This window comes from Myxocyprinus asiaticus, chromosome 33, assembly GCF_019703515.2.
Source record: "Myxocyprinus asiaticus isolate MX2 ecotype Aquarium Trade chromosome 33, UBuf_Myxa_2, whole genome shotgun sequence".
NCBI lineage: Eukaryota > Metazoa > Chordata > Actinopteri > Cypriniformes > Catostomidae > Myxocyprinus > Myxocyprinus asiaticus.
Window position 1 is genome coordinate 22,132,221 of NC_059376.1, and position 15,583 is coordinate 22,147,803.

Below are 15,583 nucleotides of genomic sequence, written 5' to 3' on the forward strand. Positions count from 1 at the left end.
AAAAGCATTGACTTACCGTTTATTTGCTGAAACTTCACTTAGTGCAGAACAATCTGGAATAAAATGAAACATTGCAACAGTCCCCTCTATGCAGCTTGAACTTGTTCGGATTGTTGAATCTTTATTACAACTGTGCTAAAAACAGTCTAGATGCAGCGCAAAGAATGAAACAGAGCGCAGGTGTCTCAACGTTTTTGAAAATGTTAAGTTCTTTTTAACTTGACATGGTGTTTAAAATGTGCCAGTCCTGCGCTAGACACTGAAGATAAAGCGAAATACGGTGCAAATGTCAAAGACATTCATCCAGCATGTGTTTACATTGGAAAACAATGGGAAAAAAGAACAGACATGTGCAAAAATATGTTCGGTGTGAACGGCCCTAACTCGTCCGTTTGCGTGTGTCTGCGAGTGAGAGCGCGTGCACGAAACAAGTTCGGTGGGCCTGTTTATTTTTTCATTCATGCAAACACGATCCCGACCCAAACCCGAAGTCCTTCTTGAAAAACTGACCTGAACACAGCCCAAAACCCGTCGTGTTCTTGGGTCCCATCGGGCATGGGTCGGGTTGCAGACCTCTAATCCCCACTACCTAATCTATAGTCTAGACAGGAATACCACCCATTTTAAGTCTTAACGTGAGAAATAGAAGGGACGGTGGTAGATCAGTTTTGTTCTACAAAACTTTTTGAAATGTTTTCTGTCTATAATAAGCTCATACAATCAGAGGGAATTGGAATAGGAGAGGTCATTGTAGTATATATACTATACTAATACAGGAGGTCATTGTACTATAGAAACATAGTGTTTCAGTGTTTCAGTTTCACTACTCCATTTCAAAAAGAACATTTATTGATTTCACTCTGCAACATCAGCATGTGGTATTTATTTAAATACACTCCCGGTCAAAAGTTTTGAAACACTTGACTGAAATGTTTCTCATGATCTTAAAAATCTTTTGATCTGAAGGCGTATGCTTAAATGTTTTAAATTAGTTTTGTAGACAAAAATATAATTGTGCCACCATATTAATTTATTTCATTATAAAACTAAAATGTAATATAAAAAAAAAAAAAAATGTTTTTGAAATTGATGACTTGGACCAAATAATAAAGAAAAGCAGCCAATAAGTGCCCAACATAGATGGGAACTCCTTCAATACTGTTTAAAAAGCATCCCAGGATGATACCTCAAGAAGTTGGTTAAGAAAATGTCAAGAGTACATGTCTGCAAATTCTAGGCAAAGGGTGACTACTTTGAAGATGCTAAAATATAACACAGTTTTGATTTATTTTGGATTTTGTTTAGTCCCTACATAATTCCCATGTTATTCCATAGTTTTGATGACTTTACTATTATTCTAAAATGTGAAGAAAAAAAAATTATAATAAAGAATAAGAGTTTCAAAACTTTTGACCGGTAGTGTAGCTGTACCTCCATATGCAATTGTTGCAGTGAAAGAGAAATAGACTGAGGTACTCCAACTCTGAAAGTGGTATTATTGTTACTGTAGATTGCATTTAACCAATGAAAAGATTAAGACTGAGTAAGAGTAAGTTGAGTAAGGTCCCCATATGTTATTGTGTTCCTGGCTGTGGAAAAACTGCATCTCTGCATTGGATTCCAACATAAAGAATGAGTGGCTTGAATTTATTTAAAGTCAGTGTGGGATTAAACGTTTGTTTGTCACATTTTTTCTATGGATTCTTATGAGAACCAATATAGCTTTGCAAAGAAACTTATGTTGAAAGATGGAGCAGTGCCAGCTATATTGGACATGGCAGTAATGTCGGTGAATAACAAATTTAATTCTAATGTTTCATCTGTCTGTGTTTGTTTCGTGTGTTGTATCATGCTTATTAAACAGGTACACACCAAAGAAATGCATAATAGCTCACAAAATATTGATTTAAATTATTTTATGATGGAAGAACGCGTAGCGTGGAGCGCCACAAAAGACAGTGATGACGAATACACTAGTATGGCTGTCAGCTGTCTTAACTGTCTCATATTAGCCAGGACGTACCGTATTTTAGCTGCAATGAATGCATCTGGACAGCCACTGCCACACATGTAAGCAGAAAAATGATCAAGAAGGAATCTCCACCCAAAGAACATCCTGTATTTCCTTACAAGGGATGCATATTGAAGTGGCAAAAGAGGGGAAGCCCTGGGCTGACTGTCCCTTATAACTCTACCTACAGCAGGATACAGATTTATTAACCCTTCACATTCACAGCTTGTGTTAGTCTGGACTATTTTCAATGTTGTCAGCTTTATATAGCATTATTTTATCACCAAATCTTTGTATGCCTAATAATATAAGTATTCGGGAGCAACAATGTTGATAAAAATAAAAAAAACGTCTAGATATGCTAGTAAACCTCACTAATTGACAAGATGGTTGTAACAAGTCGACCATTGTGACCCATACCTAATAACCGAAGATTTGCAGGTTTGGAAACAACAAGGTATGATCCTTGAGCTAGCAATGGCAGGGCTTTTCTAACTAAAGCACTGACAATAAGATCCGAATGTGCCATTAATGTTTTTCTTTGTCCTTGTGACTCTCTTGTGTTCCATATAAATCTCCAACTATAGTGTCAACACCATATCAGGAGGAATGCTCATCACTCGTTAAGGCAAATTTTAGTGTTGTGCAGATAGGGGCTTTATGTGTGCTGAAGGTGAATGAAATGTCAGTTCAAACCAGTCTAGCCATTCTCTGTTGACCTCTCTCATCAACAAGGCGTTTCCATCCGCAGAACTGCCGCTCACTGGATGTTTTTTGTTTTTGGCACTATTCTGAGTAAATTCTAGAAACTGCTGTATATGAAAATCCCAGGTGATCAGCAGTTAAAGAAATACTCAAACCAGCCCGTGTTGATGAGACAGGTCAACAGAGAATGGCCAGACTGGTAGGAGCTGACAAAGTCTACGGTAACTCAGATAACTGTTCTGTACAATTGTGGTGAGAAGAATATCATCTCAGAATGCTATTCTGAGATGCGGGTTGGTGCTGTTTTGGCAGCACGAGGGGGACCTACACAATAGTAGGCAGGTGGTTTTAATGTTGTGGCTGATTGGTGTGTGTGTGTGTGTGTGTGTATATATATATATATATATATATATATATATATATATATGTCATGTGTTTGTTCGTATAATGTTGGTTCTAGTCAAGTCATGTTTATGCCAAGTTTATAGTCAATTCATGTTATGTCAAGTCTAGTTAAGTAGTTCATGTTTATGTATTTGTTCACATTTGTAGTTAGGGTTTCTGGATATCACCTTTGTAAATAAAACTGCACTTGGGTTCATCACACATCATCGTCTCTTTGCCTACGTTTTATAATACCTGACCAACCAAGATGAACCCAGCATTTCAGTTCAGTTACTTCGTCTACATCAGGAAGGCCTTTCCATTGAGGAATACATTGAGGACTTTTGTGCTCTGGGCAGCAGGATCGATTTTAATGACATTGCCCTCAAGGACTGTTTTCACTTTGGGCTGAATGAGCCAATCTCCTCCTTGATGCCAGGCGGTACCTACAGCCTGACTCAATTTATCGACCTTGCCCTACTGATATGTGGTTCATCGTTCACTGTGGGGGAGGCGGACGCCAAACCAGAGTCCCACGTCATGGCCGCCGAGCCAGAGTCCCACATCATGACCGCCGAGCCAGAGTCCCACGTCATGGCCGCCGGGCCAGCGTCCCACGTCATGGCTACCGAGCCAGCGTCCCACGTCATGGTCGATGAGCCAGGGTCCCACGTCATAGTCGCTGAGCCAGGGTCCCATTTCATGATTGCAGAGCTTGCACCACCTTCTGCCCCTGATCCTGAGTCTGCTCCATGCCATGTCACAGCCACGCCTGAGTCTGCTCCATGCCATGTCACAGCCATGCCTCAGCCTTCTCCATGCCATTTCACAGCCACGCCTCAGCCTTCTCCATGCCATGTCACAGCCACGCTTCAGCCTGCTCCACGCCATGTCACAGCCATGCCTCAGCCTGCTTCACGCCAAGTCACAGCCACGCCTGAGTCTGCTACATGCCATGTCATAGCCAAGACACCCACGGCTCCTTGCTCCACTCCTGCCACGGCCACTGAGCCAATGCCCACGCCTGCCATGGCCACCGAGCCTGAAGCCTTGTCCGTCCCAGAGCCAGCGTTGCCAGACTCATCTGTCTCAGAGCCAGCGTTGCCAGCCTCGTCCATCCCAGAGCCAACGTACACGTCTGCCCGGAAGCAGAGGAGGAGAAGGGTTTCTGCTCCCGAGTCTCTGCAAGTGTACACAATCACAGAGGTCGTTCCCGAGTCTCTGCCCGTGCCCACGACCACAGAGGTTGTTCCCGAGTCTCTGCCGGTGTTCACAACCATAGAGGTCGTTCCCGAGTCTCTGTCCATGCCCACGACCACAGAGGTCGTTCCCGAGTCTCTGTCCAGGTTCACGACCACAGAGGTCATTCCCGAGTCTCTGCCCATTCCCACGACCACAGAGGTCATTCCCGAGTCTCTGCTCATGTTCATGACCACGGAGGTCATTTCCCAGTCATCCAGGACTCTTAGTCTTGAGCCTCACATGGCTCCGCCTTCCACGGTTTCGCCCCTCGAGTCTACCACGGTTCTGCCTTCCACGGCTTCGCCCCTCGAGCCTCCTATGGCTCCGCCTTCCACGGCTTTCCCCCTTGAGCCTCCCACAGCTCCGCCTTCCACAGCTTTGCCCCTCGAGACTCCCATGGTGCCGCCTTCCACGGTTTCGCCCCTCGAGTCTCCCACGGTTCTGCATGCCACGGCTTTGCCCCTCGAGCCTCCTACAGATATGCCTTCCACGGTTCTGCCCTCAGAGTCTTCTACGGCTCCAGTCTCTTGTCTTGTCCCAGGCCTCCTAATCCAGTCCTTACCCTGAGGTGGTCTCCTGGGTCCCCTGGCCGTCCGCCTGATCTGCTCTGGTCTTCTGGGTCTCCTGGCCATCCGCCTGATCTGCTCTGGTCTCCTGGGTCCCCTGGCTGTCCGCCTGATCTGCTCTGGTCTTCTGGGTCTCCTGGCTGTCTGCCTGATCTACTCTGGTCTCCTGGGTCCCCTGGCTGTCCGCCTGATCTGCTCTGGTCTCCTGGGTCCCCTGGCTGTCCGCCTGATCTGCTCTGGTCTTCTGGGTCTCCTGGCCATCCGCCTGATCTGCTCTGGTCTCCTGGGTCCCCTGGCTGTCCGCCTGATCTGCTCTGGTCTTCTGGGTCTCCTGGCTGTCTGCCTGATCTACTCTGGTCTCCTGGGTCTCGTGGCCATCCACCTGATCTGCTCTGGTCTCCTTGGTCTCATGGCCATCCGCTTGATCTGCCCTGGTCCCCTTGGTCTCCTGGCTGTCCACTTGATCTGCTCTGGTCTCCTGGGTCTCATGGCCATCCGCCTGATCTGCTCTGGTCTCCTTGGTCTCTCGGCCGTCCGCCCGATCTGCTCTGGTCTCCTTGGTCTCCTGGCCTTCCGCCTGATCTGCTCTGGCCTCTTTGGTCTCTGGCTCCATCTTGGCCCTGCCTCCCTTACCTGATGCCCATTGGGGGGAAGGGGGTTATGTCATGATTCACTGTTGTTTTGCCCTGTGTTTTGCCTCTGTCATCTGTCTCTAGTCTCCCTTGCACTACATTTCCCATAATTCGCTGCCCTGATCACTACCAGCTGTTCACTATTGTTCTCACCTGTGTTTCATTTACCTCGTTTATCCCTATGTATATATTGCCCTGATGTCTATTTTACCTTTGTCAGTCATTGTGCTTCTCTCCAGTTCGTGCTCCGGTTTCTATCCTGTTTGTTTACGTTTGTTTTTGCTTCCTGGTTCCCAGTCTTGCCCTGTTCCAGTGTTTATCCTGTTTTGTATTCCTGTTTTGTATTTTGTTTTATTTTTTCATTAAAGTTAAGCTCAAAATCAAAAGTAACAGTCAGTGTCTGATGTGGCCACAAGCTGCATTAAGTACTGTAGTGCATCTCCTCCTCATGGACTGCACCAGATTTGCCAGTTCTTGCTGTGAGATGTTACCCCACTCTTCCACCAAGACACTTGCAAGTTCCTGGACATTTCTGGGGGAATGGCCCTAGCCCTCACTCTCCGATCCAACAGGTGCCAGACGTGCTCAATGGGATTGAGATCTCTTCGCTGGCCATGGCAGAACACTGACATTCCTGTCTTGCAGGAAATCATACACAGAACGAGCAGTATGGCTGGTGGCATTGTCATGCTGGAGGGTCATATCAGGATGAGCCTGCAGGAAGGGTATCACATGAGGGAGAAGGATGTTGATATTGCTTGCAATGGCAACAAGCTCAGTCCGATTATGCTGTGACACACTGCCCCAGACCATGACGGACCCTCCACCTCCAAATCGATCCCACACCAGAGTACAGGCCTCGGTGTAAGGCTCATTCCTTTGACGATAAACGTGCGTCCGACCATCACCCCTGGTTAGACAAAACTGTGACTCGTCAGTGAAGATCACTTTTTGCCAGTCCTGTCTGGTCCAGCAAAGGTGGGTTTGTGCCCATAGGCGACGTTGTTGCCGGTGATGTCTGGTAAGGACCTGCCTTACAACAGACCTACAAGCCTTCAGTCCAGCCTCTCTTAGCCTATTGTGGACAGTCTGTGCACTGATGGAGGGATTGTGCATTCCTGGTGTAACTCGGGCAGTTGTTGTTGCCATCCTGTACCTGTCCCGCAGATGTGATATTCTGATGTACTGATCCTGTGCAGAATGGTGAATGGGTTCAAAGTCCACTATCGTCTCCACTGTTTTGAGCATGTTCAGCTCCAGGTTGTCTTGACTGCACCAGACTGAGCTGTTCAGCCTCCCTTCTGTATGCAGACTCATCATCATCTGGATGAGGCCGATGCCAGTAGTAGCCTAACAAAAATATGTTTATTTAACTTATTTCTAGTTTATACTTTATTTTTCCTCTATCCCTCCCTCTTAAATTACATTATGATTAAAGGTGAAAAGTATGCTCTGTGGCCAGCCTGTGCAGGTGTCTGCGGCAGATTTTGAATTAAAGACATATTCTTGGTTAATATAACTTAAGCTCCACATCTGTGAGATGTTATCGATTACCACTAAAAATTAGATTGTAAAAACAAAAGAAAATAAAGTTTACATTAATGCACTTACAATAGGAGTTTACTGTATGGTGCAAGTGTACAGCACCATGATAAAACTGTTGCACTGTTTTAAAGTCTTACCATAACACGTATTCAGGGGCGTATCTAGAGGGAGAGCATGGTGGGCAGCCACCCTAGGGTCCAGGGTGAGAGAGGGCCCACAACGGTCGACCAAAAGAAACCACAGAAATGACCACGGGCCCAAGGGATGATGAAAAACAACCAAGGCCTCCCAAGGAGGAGGCCCGACAGTTTCTTTGCACTGGTGCCCATAAGATCAAAGTTACACCACTACACGTAAACATTACCTGAGTTTGCACAAGACTGGTGTGATAGAATTGCTCTTGAACCTTGCCTGTTTAAGGTTATATCTAAATTTTACATTTCTTGGCCATGTAAAAGCAGTAACTTTTACAAAAACTGGATGATGTGATGGAACTATCCGTAAAACATTTTAGTGCAACACTATTACATATCTCAGTCACTAGAGACCCTATACACTTTTGGTCATTGTTTTTTTTTTTTTTTTTTTTTTTTTAATTTTGGTATTTTTGTTTTTGTAAAACAATTCATAACATAAAGTTTGAGGAATACTAAAGATTTGGGGGCATAACTCCAAAAAATAGATGAGGTAAAGGAGGTGGAATGATGTCCCAGGTCACTAAAGACCTAAGGTATGCATTTAAGAATTAATACAAATTACTTGTATAAAGGACATAAGACATAAAGACCTATTCCAGCTCTAATTATTGAGTAACTTGGATAATCAGATGTTGCATAGGAGTTCTTATGATGTTTATAAACTTAATAAGGTCATGTTTATTTTAAATAAAGATTTTAATATCTGCCAAGATTCACTTTTAAATGTTAGTTCTGATGAAGTGTAAGGGATGGAGAGTATTGTTGTTTTTGGTATGCTGTTGACAGGAACTGTGGGAGTGCTGATTGCTGCTTCTAACAACTGTTACTGACATCAACATGACTGCGGACTGCTGCTCCACACCTGTGGAACATAGAGGAGCTTCTGTAGCTGCTAAAAAAATACATTTTTCTGGAATTTGGACAGTGTCCACCTTTAAGAACAGGCTTCTGTTCTATTACACTTCTCCTAAACACTACTGGGCATTTTTCTCTCATCTATATCCAGAGGCAAGGCTTTTTCACAGTCCCTTAGCTCTACTTAGGGGCAAATTGTTTGGGCATACAGGCTTGTGCTAAAATAACATATTGATGACTTGAGAGAACCATAACAGTGTGAATGAAAGGCAAGCCTGCTACCTTCAACTCAAAGTCAAGGCCAACCTTTTTTTATTGATGTCCTGCCGGTTGCAGTGGTCATTGTGTAAAGAAAGCAACAGTGGGCGGAAAAAAAACTCTCTCCCCGGACCAGACAAGGTGAATGTCTGACTGAAAAGGTAAAAAGACATTCATAAAGCTCTAAGATTATTTTATCAGCACTGTATTGGTTCATTTTGTGCAGGAGAAACGCTCCCAGCTATCTACAACAGTACGTGTCACATTTAAAAAAAAACATTATGTGACCGAGCCGAAGCCCAGGGACACAAACGAAACGGCTTTGTTTTTCCTGACTTGTCGGAACTTTATTTGGAACATGGTCTTGATAACAGCCTATTTGCTGTACGAAACACACAAGGATATCTGGTTGAAAAGGTCACTTGAGGTAGTTCTGGGAGAGAAGGCAAACAATATCATATTTCATCTGGTTTTATGTACAGTCTGAATCCTGAGGTCATGTTTTTTAGTACAATTAGAAGAAATAACCTTATCTCACAGTGGACAGGCTGTTGTTCAGCAGTTTTCACAGTGGAACCTTTCATGGTAAAAGAAAGATCTGAGGATGGTTATAATGTATGTCTTGTAATTTTGCTGCATTAGCAAATGAACCCGGATTGTTTGGTGAAGGGTGCGGCATGGGTGGCTACTCTGAAATCCACTGGCAGTGAACAAGCATCATTTTGGCTGAGAGCTCCACCTCTTTAACGACAGTCTGACTACGGGAGAGAAAATCCCACACTTTGATGTTCTTTCAGGGTGGCTGAGTTTTATAACATGTTATAACTAGATCAGAGCTGAAGTCAGAGCTCCAAGCTCTCTGCACCCGTAGTAAAATTATAACCAATGATTTGTTAGCAGACCAAATAAAGTCATGATGACCAATCAAGTGTGTTTTTCAAGATTGTGAACGTTTTTTCTGTCTAAATGCTAAAATAAATCAGCCTGCTGTGATAGCCTACTGATGTGCATTTCATTGTTTTTTTTGTTTTTTTTGTTTTTTTTTACATCTTTTTTAGTCCACATGTCGTGTTTCTGTCTCAGAGTGTGCTAAAGGGTGAGAAGAACCTTTGTGGGGAGAGATTCTGCCATGAAATCACCTACTCCTGGTTTGGGCTGGCCATTGGGGCACGGGATTGGACGGAAGAATGGATCAGTGAAGGTTTCGCCACTTATTTTGAGGATGTGTTCTGGGCCCAAGTTCAGCAGGTATTAAGCTTAAGTTGGCATGTTAAAAAAAATAGAAAACAGAAAGATAGAAAAATAGTAAAATTGTGCATTACAAGCCTAGGAAAACTCCCTAAAGATGTTATAAAAGAATTCTTGTTGACTTATGTCAAGTTCATTTCAAATGATTACAATACATATTGTTTCAAAGCAGCTTTACATTTACATTTATGCATTTGGCAGACGCTTTTGTCCAAAGCGAATTACAGTGTAATTATTACAGGGACAATACCCCCGGAGCAACCTGGAGTTAAGTGCCTTGCTCAAGGACACAATGGTGGTGGCTGTGGGGATCAAACCAGCAACCTTCTGATTACCAGTTATGTGCTTTAGCCCACTACGCCACCACCACTACTACTCCACCAGCTTTAAAGAACACCGGGCCTAAATGCCCCCTTGAGCAAACCAAAAGCAACTGGGCAAGGAAAACACTCAAAAAGATCTTTAGGTAGTTGGGGGAGAAAAGCCTTGGGAGGAACCAGACTTAGCTGGCTTAGCAATAAATGTATATATTCCAAATAACATAGTATATGTACAGTAATACTATTCATGTGTTCACTGAATAAATTATTTAATACGTTATTGTGTAAGTGTTTATATTTTATAGATAATAATTGAATGGTAACACTTTACAATAAGGTTCCATTTGTTAACATTAGTTAATTAATGCTGTAAAAAATGTATAGTTAATTGTCTGTTCATGGTACCTAATGCATTAACTAATGTTAACAAATGGAACCTTACTGTAAAGTGTTACTGATTTAATTGTAAGCATAATGATTAAAGTCATTGAAGTCCTTTATGAAAAGACTGTAGGGATAGGAGTCCGAGTGTCACTTTCTGATCCTATTTGCCCCCTTCTTCCTATTGCTTCCTGTTGCTTGTCAAATGTCAAAAAGACTTAAATGCAGCATGTTTACCAAAGCTCACTACAAACCTATTAGATACAGCACCTGCTGATTAGTCAGAGTTTAAAATGAGTTTGAAATTGAATTGAATTTGCTGCGAAGCTGCATTAACTGGATGTCTTCACTTCCAGTAATGGCTAAGATGGCTAATATTGAGCCACAAACTTGAGCGTGTGAAGCGTGGTTGTGTGCAACATCAGTAGTGCACTTCACTGCATTCACAATTTATTGTTTGCTTGCTTTGCATTGAAAACTATATTGTTGTACTGACAGAATGTTTAGTATTTCAAATTAAACTGGCCTTCATTTTCTCCAAAGCATGATCTGGACCAAAGTGGTCTTTAGTTCACATATCTTTCATTTCAGTTTACACCTACTTTGGTGCAAACCTGTTCTCTTTCTCTTTCTTTCTCAGTTGGGTTGTAAAGAGACTAAGGAGCAGAGACAGTTGAAGGCTTTTTTGCGCTGGAGGAGACTGAGTGATGAGTTACAGTATTCTGAAGAAGAGCTTCAGGTCCTCAGGTCTGATTGGCTGTCTCTCTCTCTCTCTCTTTCTCTCTATATCTATCTCTCTCACATTCTGTGACTGTCAATTTTTCCACATACTATACACTTTATCATACAATTGCATTATCCATCATCTGCACCAGGGTTGTGCACCATTCAGAATTGAATGAAGAATGCCAATTCAATTCCAGTTAAATTCCTGAATTTGTATTGAATTTGAATTGAGGTAGCAAAAAGGATGTAGAATTGCAATTCGAATTTGAATTTAAGAAAGTATATGGAAGTATCAGGAATCTCAATGCAGCTTTTTCTAAGATACTGTGTTCTATTACAAGATGTGCTTGTCGAACCAACAAGCACAGCAGCGAGTTGGATTGATGCATTTATTTGAGTTTAAATTGGCCTACAAATGTTTATGTGGTTCAGTCCCATTTACCCTCTTCCCAGCATGCACTGGGCCATGAACGATATGGTTGTATTGTTTGGCCATTTGCATGGTTTTATTTACATTGTTGTTGTTGATTTTGTCACGGTAGGTAACTTGTTGTTTTTCAGTGATGAGTTTGTTTCTCTAATAAAATCATCAGTTTGTTGATTGTTAACCCTGTCGTGTTTTACGTACCAAGTGTCAAGTTCTGTGCTTGACGTTTTAAGATTTATTTTTTTTTTTCTCACAAATGTTCATGTGATGAGTACAAATTTTATATTATTGCTTTAAGACAGCAAGCACATCACTCTCCATGACATTTATGTTTATAGAAATGCATGAGATGCTCAGAATATTTAACAGTTTAAAAAATGTAAATGAGGGAAGCAATTGTCATAAGACTTAGTTAACAGTGTTTAAGAAATCTTCTAAAAGTTAAATTTAATTTATATATGCAATTGTAAAATATGTCAATGTAATATGTACAACATATATGTAAAAATCATTGCAGGTTAACATTTTAAAGGGATAGTTCACCCAAAAATGAAAATTCTCTCATGATTTACTCACCCTCATGATATCCCAGGTGTGTACACCTTTAAAGAAAGATCAATATTTAAGTACTTTTTAACTATAAACCATTGCTTCGGTTAAGCTTTATGAGAGGGTGGAGTTCACGCGGTCTCTCGTGTGACGTATTCGCATTGCCATGTTACGGACATAATCTCACGTTCTCCTCTTGGTTGTGACATCCACGATAAGCACACAAATGCCAAAACCAATGAAGCTTCTGTACAGCATTCCTCCTACTCACTTGTAAACAGCACTGTTCTTCCTGGTGTGTCGCACATGCCCCAGTTCTCACTTGTTTCAAATGACAATGTGATTATGTCACACATGCATACCGCTGCTGACCAGAAGCAGGATTAAGAGTTAAAAAGTACTTATCTTAATATTTATAATATTTATCTTTTTGCACAAAAGCATGCGTGTCGCTTTAGAAGACATTAATTTAACCACTGAAGTCGTATGGATGACGTTTATGCTTCAAAGTTCTGATCACCATCCACTTGCATTTTAAGAACCTACTGAGCTAAGATATTTTTATATTTTTCTTCAAGTGTGTTCTGGTGAAGAAAGAAATCCCTACACACCTGGGATGTCATGAGGGTGAGTTAATTATTTGAGAATTTTCATTTTTGGGGGAACTAACCATTTAAGTTCAGTTAATTTACTAAAATAAAATAGATTAATTAGAATAATAGAATAATTAATTAACTTAAAAAAGCAATGCAAATTCATTTCTTTATGTTTCATGAACACATCACTTTTTACTGTATTAATAATCAATAATAAATATAATAAAATGTAACAATGTTTAAAATGCCACCCATATAAATTTTTATTTTATTTATTTCACTATATTTAATACATTTTCATTTTATGGAAAATTATTCAAATTTTGAATCTATTTTTATGAAGTGAAGTTTTATGTGGTGGACCATTTCTGGTGATGTACAGCAAAAAAAATAAAATAAATAAATAATAAAAAACAAAATATATATATATATATTTATTTATTTATTTATTTATTTATGTTTTTAGAGAGAGAAATGTTTTGTCTTAGTTAAAAAATGTAATGCTACCTATTAGGGAATAAATAGGCATGCTTGGAATTTTTTTTATTTATTTTTTTTTTAATAATATAATTATTTGTCTCAAAATGTGTCTTGGACTAGTGAAATTGTTAAGTGTGACTGTGCTGAATTATTTTTTAAATTTTAATTCAGTAACTTCCACTTCCTAGTATTATTTTCAACTCAAATTCAAATTCAACTTCCTGTGAGGCATGGCCAATTCAATTCAAATTCCAACTCATGAACTGAAAGAGAGTTCATTCTGAAATTCAGAATTTTGCACAACCCTGATCTGCACACATAACTGCACACAACACACAGCCTGAGATTCACTCCTGTGCTGAGGCACTGCACCATTACAGGATGTTTCCAGAGGCACTGATTTTAAAATACACAAGTATATACAGTCTGTAATTTATATAATCAATAATTAAAATAGTTAATTCATGATCTGTCGGGTACCTTAGTGAAAATGAATAATGAAAAGCCAAAGCAATGAGTAATTATGTCATGTATAATGTGTTTCTGATGTTGTTATGCAAACAGTTATTGAAATAAAGTGTGCAGTCACAGGAATGATCTGTAAATTACAATTTGATTTTTTTTTTTTTTAACAAGAAGTGCTCAAATTCATGCAAATTAAATTTCCAGGTATTTTTTAGGATTGATTTATTGGAGAGTTTAAAATAGTTTTGACATTTCTGTCTGCACAGAACAATATAGAGCATGAGTAATAACTGATATAACATGTGATGTAATGTTGTCATGAAGATCAAAGTGTTTTGTCAAGTATTGTATATGTAGGAGCAGATCAGCTTTGGCTTAACTTTTAATAATGAGAAAATGAGAATGTGTGTACAGTATGTCTCTGATAGAGCTTGTCTGGAATTCAGCTGTCACAATTCCAGCATGTTTTGGAGATCCACCTGACAGCATGTGTCTGGCCCTTCCTCCACATTGAGGGGCCCACACCCATAATAATCTCTGGGATAAAGTGTTCAGACTGTGGAAAAATACCTCTCTGTGTGGATAAATCATAAAAATGTAACCTCTCTAATAAATAATAAAATAAAAAGTTAGACATGTTAGGCAAATACTGATGTCATTAGAGGGAAAGCTCATCAGTGCGTGTATTTTCTGAGGAAACTTTGTAGTTTTAATATGGATGTCTCTTTTATGGAAATGTTTTACACTTGTTTTTCGAATCTGTCTTAACCTTTTCCATTACTTGCTGTTATGGAAATCTTAATGTAAGGAATAGGGGTAAGTTGAGTAATATAGTTAAAATGTGTAGTAAGATAGTAGGGACTGACTTAAGTAATATTACACAACTTTATGAAACAAGGGCGACTAGGAAGGGCCGATCAGTCCTTTCTGGTGTCAATCACCCACTGTTTACTGAATTTCAATTGCTTCCATTGGGCCGGAGATTTAAACTCCTTTTCTGTAAAACAAATAGTTATAGGACTTATTTTATCCCTGCAGTGATCATGTTTTGAATGGCTCATTATAATGTAAGTCAATTTGTGTGGGTTGTGTTGTTGTACATGTGTGTGTATACTGCTGTCTACAAAACAAATTGCCTTTTAAGGACAATAAAGTTGAGTTCAGTTGAGTGGTGCAAGACTACATCATAAACCTAGTTTGACTGTGAATGTAGTGGGGCTGACATGAGTAATCGTTTTACAGTGAAAAAGACAACTGTATGGGATGTTCCGGTCACATTATAAGTTAAATTCAATCTACAGCATTTGCGGAATAATGTTGATTACCACAAAAATGTATTTTGACTCGAAGCAAAAATCGTGGTCACAGTGAGGCACTTACAATGGAAGTGAATAGGTCCAGTCCATTAACATTAAAACACACATTTCAAACATATAGCCATAAGATGTAAACATTATTCATGTTAAATGATTTTACTATGACAAAATCGCTTACTAACTTTATCTGTGTAAAGTTACTTTATATCCAATATTACAATTTTATTGTTATGTTGACATTACAACAGTAAACCCTGTTATCTGGTAAACACTGTTACGCCAGTAAATCCCAGATTTTATCACACTAAAATCATGTTAACATGTTTAATGTTTACATCTTATGGCTATGCTTTTGAAAAAGTTTGTATTTTAACATTTTTGGACTGGCCTTCACTTCCATTGTAAGTGCCTTACTGTAACCATGATATGATTCATTTAAATAAAGGAGGGATGAGCAAAATAATTTTTGTGACAATTAACATCATGCCACAAATGCTGTCACAAATGAACCTGGAACATTCAATGGTGACGCAAATGGACACTTTCTAAACCATTTATTTGTGTTGTTGGCAGTAGTAGCGCCAGCCGTGCAATGCAATATGGAACGAGACACCCGTTTACATTCGACGTGATGAACATGCCGCATGAGGGTCCGTTGGCTGGTCCCCACAATGAAGGTG

The 15,583-nt window shown here is 40.3% G+C and overlaps 1 pseudogene; it reads left to right on the forward strand.

Annotated features, from left to right (window-relative positions):
• Positions 1 to 15,583, forward strand: part of LOC127424343 (aminopeptidase O-like) — a 96,925-nt pseudogene that overhangs the window by 17,173 nt on the left and 64,169 nt on the right.